Source organism: Dipodomys ordii, unplaced genomic scaffold, assembly GCF_000151885.1.
Source record: "Dipodomys ordii isolate 6190 unplaced genomic scaffold, Dord_2.0 Scaffold9, whole genome shotgun sequence".
NCBI classification, from domain to species: Eukaryota; Metazoa; Chordata; class Mammalia; order Rodentia; family Heteromyidae; genus Dipodomys; species Dipodomys ordii.
The window spans coordinates 22,432,874-22,442,915 of NW_012267225.1; positions in this window are offsets into that span (position 1 = coordinate 22,432,874).

Consider the following 10,042-nt stretch of genomic DNA (forward strand, 5'->3'; position numbering starts at 1 on the left):
TATGAGCTATGGGATTCAGAAATACTGTTTATTTAAGCTTCAGAAGAAAAGGAAAAAGAAAAACCAAAGATCTAAACTACTGATGTTTTCTCTTCTTGAAATTTTAAAATCAAGGCAAAAGAAAGAATTCATAAGGCTGGGGTGTGGCGTCAGTGTCAGAGCTCCTGCCTAGCACACTGGAGGCACTAAGTTATCCAATGCCAATACTGCACACACACACACACACACACATACACACACACACACACACACATACATACACACACACACACACACACACACAAGTAGAGAGTACTAAGTTTTATGGGACAAGATACCCAGGATTCATGTGAAGGAGAACCACAGTCGGAAAGGACTTTGCCCCACCCTCTGCTCAGGAACTTGGATGTGTTTGTCCTTTGCATGTGGAATACTTAGGGGTGTAGAGTAGGCACTCTAACACACTCCAGAAATATTTTCTAGTTGAAACTGTTGCCTATTTCTCATTCCTTCTACTGCTTTTTATAACATATAAGTTTGAATCTGCCCAAGGGTAATAAATAATGATAAAGGTCACAAGTCTACATATAGTGTCTTGTTTCAATTATAGAAGAATAAAGATGCTTTTCCTTATAAATTATTTTCTTCCTCATGGACTGTGTTAATTTAGAGTTTGGATTGATAATACATTCAATAAGTGCCTTTTGTCATTCTATAAATGGTGACATCCAACTTCATAACACCTTGTAAAGGCAGATGTGAACATCACTCAGTACTTGGGGAAAGTGCTTTGTACCCTAGTCACAGAAGACACATTATGTCTTCTTGAAACCAAGTTTCTGGCAGTTAATAGCTGTCACCATATTGCAACACATTTTAGGAATAGAAACATCTCTGTTGTGTCCTCCTGTGTCTACCTGCTCTTAGTTCCTTTCTGTGGGGATTTTCTTATTACCTGCAATTAACATCCACATGTCCATCTTTCTCTCCTTCTTTCTGACTCTCCCATCCTGTCTCTTTCATTCTCTTGCTCTCTCAGCCTACATCTCTCTTTCTCTTCTAATTTCTTTCATGCAGCCACAAATGTCTGTGAGAGCCCTAACAATCCACTCACCTGCTGCTTAGGAAGGAAAAATACTCAGTACTTGACTTCTAGGTGGCTAAAGGGGACCCCTGCATTGCATTCTATGCTCCAGGAAATTAGCAAGTGCTCCATGAAAGATTCTCTATATACTGCTCCAAGCAGGAAAGCACAAACCTAAGGATGGATGCAGGTAGGCTGAGAAAGGATGAGACACAACCCTGAACAAGCAATAGGATGTCTTCAAATCTTTTACTTCAAAAGAGAAGATACACGTTTTCCCTCTGTAGATTTGCTATGCATAAAGTGCTACTACCCATCAGGCTGTAATATGTGATTTTAGCTGCACACACACACACACACACACACTTTCCCACATCTAAATATACATCTGCCCAAACTCACAAAAAATGAGCTCAAGTTTCTTTTTAGCAAATTATAGGCTCTGGCTTTCTATGACTAAGTCTGGGGAGATCATGTTACCATGTTATAAAGCAGTGTTTTGTGCTCTTCACACCAGCATCTAGGGCAGTGTGTGCTATGTGTGCAGGAGACACTTAGATGCCAGGAATGCTAATCCTGCTCTGGCACCAGTGCTGCTCTCTGGCCTTGGTAGACCTCTATGCCATATGGTCAGCTATTCCCCAGGGCTCTCGGCATGGCTTATGGTTGTGACAAGGGAAAATGTTAACATGTATTGCAAGGTGATGACAAGGTTGCTGAGAGACAGAGGGTTTGGGAATATGATGATGACAGATGGTTGTCTAAATGACCCTAAAGGAAACAAAAGGTTTTCATATACCCCTGGCTCCCTAAATCCCTCCCTTGAGGGCCTTTGGAAAACTATTTTTCTGGCTCCTTCATTACTCAATTTTAATCAGATATCTTTACTTGCCAATTCCCTTTCCTAGTGCCCCTTTGTCCAATACAGTGACCATTAGCCACATGTGGCTATTTCAATTTCAACTCAATTACAGTGAAAAAAGCTTTAGCTTTAGCTCAGTAATGCTAGCCCTATTTCAAACCTGTGATAGGTCTATGTAACTTCTAGCAACTGAAGGAGACTATTGAGAATAATGTTGTTCAGAATATTGGCCCCCATTCTCCCAGCCTCCATCTTAATCCACACTGGCCCTTTAGAACCTACCATCTCACCATGTCATATTTCCCCTTCCTCTTTTTTCATGTCCACCCATTCTCTCCTGCACATCCTCCATTAGCTAATCTAGTTCACATGTATCTTTCTCAGATTTTGAGTTATTACTATGAAAAGCACTTTCCTTAAAAAACAAAGAAAAAAAAACATGAAATTGCATTCAAGATCCAGTTCTTGGGGGCAGTCCAAAAAAAGTTAGACTATGACATTAACCAGATCAGTAAAGAACTCAAGAGATGCTCACAGAGCAAAAAAAAGTAGTATATAATAATAATAAAAACATAATAAGGTGTAGTATGCAATATCAAGGTATCTCAAGTCAATGTCCCTTTGATATTCTCAGGGAAGTAATTAAAGCTTATGGATTGCTGCCATTCCAGGAAGGAGTAAATGCATTAAAAATAATAACTAATGGCCATTGAGTTCATAGCCAGTGCCAGATGGTAAGTAACCATTTGTATGCATTGCCCCTTCCATCTGTAAGAACCTCTGATTTTAGATGTTACCTCCAGTTCACAACTCAAAGAACTAATGTTCTTAGAAATTATGTAACTTGCTTAAAATAATAGCCAAGTAGCAGAAACAAAATTTAAGTCAACATTTTTCTCATCTCAGAGTCCAGCTCTGGGAGTGCTATGTAGTTTTTCCTCTTCAATATGATGTGCTTGGTCTTCTGAAGTTTCACAAATTATTTCCCTTTGATTCTCCCAGAAGTCTCAAGAAGTCTTCTGGGCATCTTCTTATGCTTGCTACATTGTGTCATTAACATTATTTTTCCACTGAAACCAGAACTGATAAGGACTCAGGGGCACCTAGGTGTTAAGTGGTAGGTCTGGAAATTGCAGTGGAACCTTCTGATCTCACTAGAGCTAAAGTTCTGCTATTATTATTTTCAAAAATTGAAAAAGTCTATAAAATAATAGGGCTTATATTAGAAACTTCTTCCTGGTGAGTTTTTTTAGTCCACAGATGACAAGTTTGCATCAACCACTCCCATGAATTCACAATACAAAAGCCACAGATGGGAGGAAGTAAATAATCCCTGAATATTATACCAGTGTCAGGAGGAATACTTAGAGAAGGCAAAAAATAACTAGTTAGGAAGAGAAACCACTCAAAGACAGGAAAAAGCTGCTGAGAAGAAAAGACTAAAGCTGTACCTCTCCTCCTTTTCTGTTTTATTTTTAAAATTATCTTTAAGGAGTTGTACAAAAGAGGTTTCACATAACAAAACAGTTTATGAATACAATGTATCTTGATCAGTGCCACCCCTTCAACATTCTCACCCCCATTCAATCCATCCCTTCTCTTATTTTCTTAATTTTGTGGTATATATAATGAATGTTTTACATTGCAGTCTCCTCTTCTTCCCCCCTTCATTATCATCACCAGTCTCCCTCGCCCCTCTCCCTTGGATGCATCCATTTCCTAGTGGTGATGTTCTTGGGCTTTGATCTAGTCTTTCTAAAAGATTATACTATTTGAGCTTTTCCATAGAGTCTATCATACTTCAATTAATTCATTTGTAACCACTTGCATATCACCCAGTGTGTTGACACACAGATTTATAGATACATTCTAAGTACCAAAAATAACTAAAACCATGAAACCTTTCTTACTTCAATTAATATAATTAAGCCCCTCCTTTTTTATAGCTCCAGTAAGCACCTAACTGTATACTTAGGTCCACTGGGTCTTTCTGTGAAGGAAGAAGACCCAGGTATCAGCCTGTGTCAATAGGAGGCACAGTCCTGTGGAACATGAGAGACAAACTGAAGTTAGGTGCCCAGTAGCAAGATGAGAATGTGGCCTGGTCCCTGTGGGAATCCTATTTTCTTTCCATCCTCCCAGATACACTCTTTGGTTCAGAAGTTATCAGAGAATGTCAGTGTGGATAAGAGAAATACTGGAGAGAGATACTTGGGTTCCCCAGAACAGAAGATCAGAGGAGAGAAGGGAAATGGAGATGGAAACGAAGGTGCATGGGGCACAGATGACAAAAAGAAAGGCTCCTCTCTCCTGAGGCAACATGTCCAAATCTCCTATGAACAGGACCAAGCTGAAATTTTAGAGTATGTTGTCTGCTGTTTTTTACTCCAGATTCATATTTTGAACTAAGAGTAACAAAATTCTAAGAGAAATAACTGAAAGGGGGAAACAATACATTGGAGAAGCATCTGCCCTTTAAAGGCCGAGAAACTAAATTACCTGTCAAGGGTTACAGAAATAATTAACCAGATGTACCAGGAAATCCAAGGAAGCATAAGCAAGTATTTTCTGGGATGGAAGGAAGGGCAGAAGAAGCAAGAGGCAGGTGTTTGAAGTAGCGCAAGATTCCACTGCAGATATTAAATGTGAAAAATTCCACTGCCAAAATAAAGAATGCATTTGATATGCTGAACAGCAGAAGGCACAGAGAATAACATAATTCCACATTGGAAGACACAGTTGAGGGACTTTCAGAGCAGGCAGCAAAAAAAGATTGAGCGATGGAAATTATCAGGGAACCATCAAGCAATGGCCACAGAGGAGTAGGCATGATGATAAGCATCTTTTAGGCTCCCAGAGAAAATGATTAAGATAGAGTGAAGATATTTAAGGAAATTTTAAGTAATTTTACTTAAAATTTCCCAGATTCAAACAGGATAGATAAGATCTCAATACGGGATGCCTCATACATAAAGACCCTGATGGCTTCTGGGATAAACTGACATGCATCAACATATACTTACAGTGGATGTTGAATATACCATATTAGGGTAGAGATCAGAAAAAAAATAATGAAATAGGATCAAACTAAAGAAATGTTTGTAGAAACATGACAGACAGGAATCTATGGTTAACTTAATTCTGTGCCCCAAAGGTCCCAAATAAATAATGAAGTCAACTGATGGGGCTGACGAATGTCAAAAACCTTCCGTCCTGAACAGGGAGCTAAGGTAGCACCGGGCAACAGGTAAGAGATCATCCAGGCAGGGAGAGGGGATGGAGACTTATGAGGCTTTGATGGCAAAAGAGTATTCCCAGCATTCTCAGGTATAGAAAACAAGATATTAGATAGATAGATAGATAGATAGATAGATAGATAGATAGATAGATAGATAGATAGATATTGGCGGGGGGGGGAGATGATGGAGGGGGAAGGCAGTCATGGAGCTTGAACTCTGAGCCTGGGTGCTGTCTCTAAGCGACTGCTCTACCACGTGAGCCCAAGTGCCACTTCTACTTTTCTGGTGGTTTAATTGGAGATGAGAGTCTCTCAGGCTTTCCTGCCCGGGCTGGCTTTGAACAGCAATTCTAAGATCTCAGCCATCTGAGTAGCAAGGATTATGGGCGTGACCCACTGGTGCCCAGTTAACAAGAATAATTTTATAGTGTTTCCCTACTCCCAAAGCACTGACTCAAAAGGATAAAAATATTTTCAAATCTAGAATTCCTGGGGTCAAAGACCAGCTCTGAAAAGGAGACTAGGGTCAGTCCAGTACTTCATAACATGGTTCCATCATCTGTGAAGAGCTGGGCGGTAACAAGATAAGGCTAGAAAGAGGACCAAATGAGTTCCTGTTTGTAAAATAGACTAGTACCTGCAACAATTGAACAACTGATAAAATGCATAGCATGGTACAAAGTTACAGTCAGATTGCAGGCTAAATTCTGGTGTTGAGGTACACGGTATGGTGTCTCTAATTGGCATTAATGTAAATGCCAAAATATCTAGAAGAGAGGATTTTGAATGTTCTCACCACAAAGAAATGATAAATGATATGAGCATGCTAATTATTTTATTTTATCATTACTGATGAAATGGTAATAGCAAAACATCACATATGTATGTTCAATATAGGTTAATTAAAAATAGAACAGAAACCTTGGAAAACCATGATGACTTCATTTCTTCTCTTAATAAAATCACTGGCAATATTTTATAGTTTTGAAGTAGGTATACAAAATTCTCCTCAAGCTGTAAGTATTTCAGAACAACAAAGTAAAGAAAATATTTCAGAGGCAACACACAAAGAAAAATAATTCTATAAGGGCTTCTAAGTCTTTGGGCTAAAGGGAACTCTAAATTTGAAGAAAAAATATTATTTATTATTAAATATATTATTAAATAACCTCCCAAATAAGAAAGGCTTACTGTATAATATTATTATAAACATTTATTCTATGGTCATCTGGCTCTATTACTCTGGGCTTGAGGCAAGGCTGAATATCATAGCATGTGAAGGAGGAGGTTGTTCACCTCATGGCAGAGAGACTGAAACAGAGACAGGGACAAATGGATAAAGAAGGAGGAAGACAAAGGAGAAAGGATAAGAGAGGAGGGGAGAAGGAAAAAGTAGTGAGGAGAGAAGACTAGAGGCATAAAGGTAGGTAGGTTTTCTTGACTCCTGAAGTTTTCTCCTCCCAAAGATAGGCTCTCAGTGATCCCGAAGTTTTCTCCTACCAAAAGTGCACCACCGTGTGAGCACTGGGCCTCTAACAAATGAGCCCTTAGTGATATTTCATATCAAATCACAACACCTATGATGATCTTAAATTATAATATGAACTCCCAAGTTAGTCTCTGAACTGAGTTTCTAACTACATTAGAGTATTATCAACCCAACAACCTGAAAAGTCTTTTCCAATAAACAGTAACAGCAACAGTCAGTACTTGCATATTGCTTTCAGACTTAGTACAGAAAACAGCAACAAGTTGTAATACTATAATTTATCTAGCGGATCAAATGATAATGATAAACGGAACATGGTACAACTGTTCAAGTGTTTTCACTTGGGAATCTCAGGTTAAAATTCAAATGACTTTTGGTATGCTTAAATTAGGTGCTTACTTCACTTGAATACATAAGTGACTGAGGTCATGCAAATCACCCTGCTTAGTTATGCATTTTAATTTTAGTTTAGTTCTCATATGGTTATATTTTGTCCTCCTCTTGGTCTTCAGGCTATAACTACAGACTCATAGATATTCAGGCCGGCATGTGGTTGCTATGGGTAACTGAAGCTGTTTGTTTCTTAATGCCTGTGGGTGTGACAGTTCTTATTTTAAATGTTTATTGTCTTCAGATGAAGCTCCTAAGCCTGATCCTTCCCTCTGGGTGCAAGACACATAACATCACACGAACCTTCAAGTGGATTAATTTCCAGGTGATACCAAATAGGGAAATTAATGTATCACCTTTCAGTTAAATTTTCTACAGTTTTATAGATTCTGGCATTGAATGTGTCCTCACACATACATACTTGCCATTTTGCCATTATTCTGTGATCACCTGTCATTTGACTCCCACACTGTAGGGGTTTCTTATGTAACCTTTTCAAATTATGTAACATACAGAAGAAGCTTTTACTAACTTAGAAAAGCAAAATGGACAATGTATCCTTTTATTGTTCCTTATAATTCTAATGTGCAGCTTATACAGAAATATTCTGCTATCACTTTTTTAGGGAAGATGTACAAGGAGGATTTATAGTTTTGTTTATGTTTTATATTTTTGTTACCATCAATTATTTTTAAAGAGGGTTTCATTTGAAAGGCTAATCTATACATACAATATAACATGACCAGACATACCTCCTTTATTACTCTCCCTCTTACCCTCTTTCCCTTTCTCAAACCAATTGCAACAGCTTCATTTGTATTTCTCAAGTTTGATGCAATTTCTAAAGTAATTCAGTTTTGTAGAATTGTCCTGGCATAATTCTATGAATACTCCAGATAAGAGAAGTTATAACTTAGTCACAAAACAATAGAGTGCCCTGAGAATCACTCTTTGCGTGTGTTCACACTTTACTTGTGTCTGGGAGAGTTCGTCATTCTGCTCCCCTGGGACACAGATACTTTCACAACCCACACCAGGTCTTCGTGAGCACAATCCTCCAGAAGCTGTGTATTACAAGGAATGTAAAATTTATACATGAACATGAAATTGTCTCATTCATCCTGGCAAAAAGGATCTCTTTCACATTCATTCTTCAACTTCCTCTCATCCCTTCCTTCTCCCTCTCCTGTTCCCTTTCTCTTTCTCTCTCCCTCTTCCTTCTCTCTGTCTCTTCCAACCCTGTATCTGGTCATGTTCCCATCTCTGGTTCCTTCCAGCAATGTGATTTTGTCAGTTACCTATCCTGGCTTCCTGTTGGTGAGTTCAAGTAAGGACAAAGGCAGACTTGAGAAATCTTTCTGATCAATGGCTTTCATTTTCTCTCTTTTCCTATGCATCTAAAACTTCTCTCATTTTGTAATAATTCTCAAAGATTTACTTTTCTTAGTCCTTGACTATCTAAAACCCTTGGACCACATTGTAAATTTAGATAGAATTAGGTGCCAAAGGAAAAAAAATCTGTATTTTTTTTTAACCAGATACTCACCTTGGAGCATATGGTTTGGATTGTAAATATCTCACAAAGACCCAAGTCTTACAGGCTTGTTCTCCACCCTGTGGTACAATTTGGAGGTAGAAGGACTTTTAAGAGATGGGGTTACTGAAAATGAATTAGGTCATTAGGAGTTATGTACATAACCCTACCTCATTTCTTCCTGACTCTTTGCTTTCCTGCCACGGTAAAAGCAATTTTGTTCTCTCTGCAGTGACTTCACCCCAGGCCCCCAAACAACAAGGCCATCTGAAGTCTCTGAAACCACAATCCAAAATAAACCTTTTCTCATTTTAAGTTGTTTAACTTGGAATTTTGTCATAGCAACAGAAAACTAACAAACAATTCAATTCTCTGATATAAAATTTATTCTACTTGAAAGATCAGTGAAAGACTATTTTATTTACTTTATAAAAAAGTTCAATTGCAGGGCACTGTGCATAAGATTTTCTAAGCTCTCCTCTAGTACACACACTCACATATTCAATAGATATCTTTACTGATCTTTCTTGTTGTCTTTCAACAGTTGTGTTCTCCCATCCTTTCTAACTTTTTTTCTTTTACAGGTTTCCCAGTAGTATTTCTCTTTTGCACAGACACTAAGTAAAAATTATGTCATTCTTTATCTCTAGTTCTATGTAAGCATGTCCAATACTTATCACTATTGTCATATAAGAAGATGCCCAGAGCAAGATGGATCCTAGGTGCTAAACATTTCTACTTTCATTTTTTTTGTCAGTCATGGGGCTTAAACTTTGGGCTTGGATGCTGTCCCTGCGATCTTCAGCTCAAGGCAAGCACTCTACCACTTAAGCCACAGGGCCACTACAGGTTTTCTGGTAGTTAATTGGAGACAAGACTCTCATGGACTTTCCTGCTCAGGCTGGCTTTGAACTGCAATCTTCAGATCTCAGCCTCCTGAGTAGTTAATATTAGAGCACCCCACTTCTCCTTTTATTCTTAAACCACTCAAAAGTAATAATTAAAAATAAAAAACCATAGCACATATTTGTTTTCAATGAAACAAAAGAAAGTCACAAATTTATGTCCTAAAGATGCCTAAGTATATTTAGTGCAAAAAGAAGTCAAAAGAGACCGAGAGGAGGTTCCGGGAAGATGGCGGAGGAGAAGCTGGAATCTGAACAAGCTCTCGCATAGAAAGCAGTTTTAGAGTTCCAGTGAACAGTCCTAAGCCAGAGAATCACACCAAGTGTGCCATCACAGGACAGAGAGTTAGACAAGAGAGGGGAAGCCAAGACAAGGAGACACATCTGAGCGCTTGCCAGCAGCGGCTTCGGCGGCGGCAGGGTCGCAGTGGCGACCACAGCCGTGGCCATAGCTGAGCGCTCACACAGAGAGTCTGGGACAAAGGAGCCAGACGCAGCGGGCGAGAGGATTCTACTCAACACCAACAAGAACCGACAAGGAGCGGACATCTTCATCCTGCA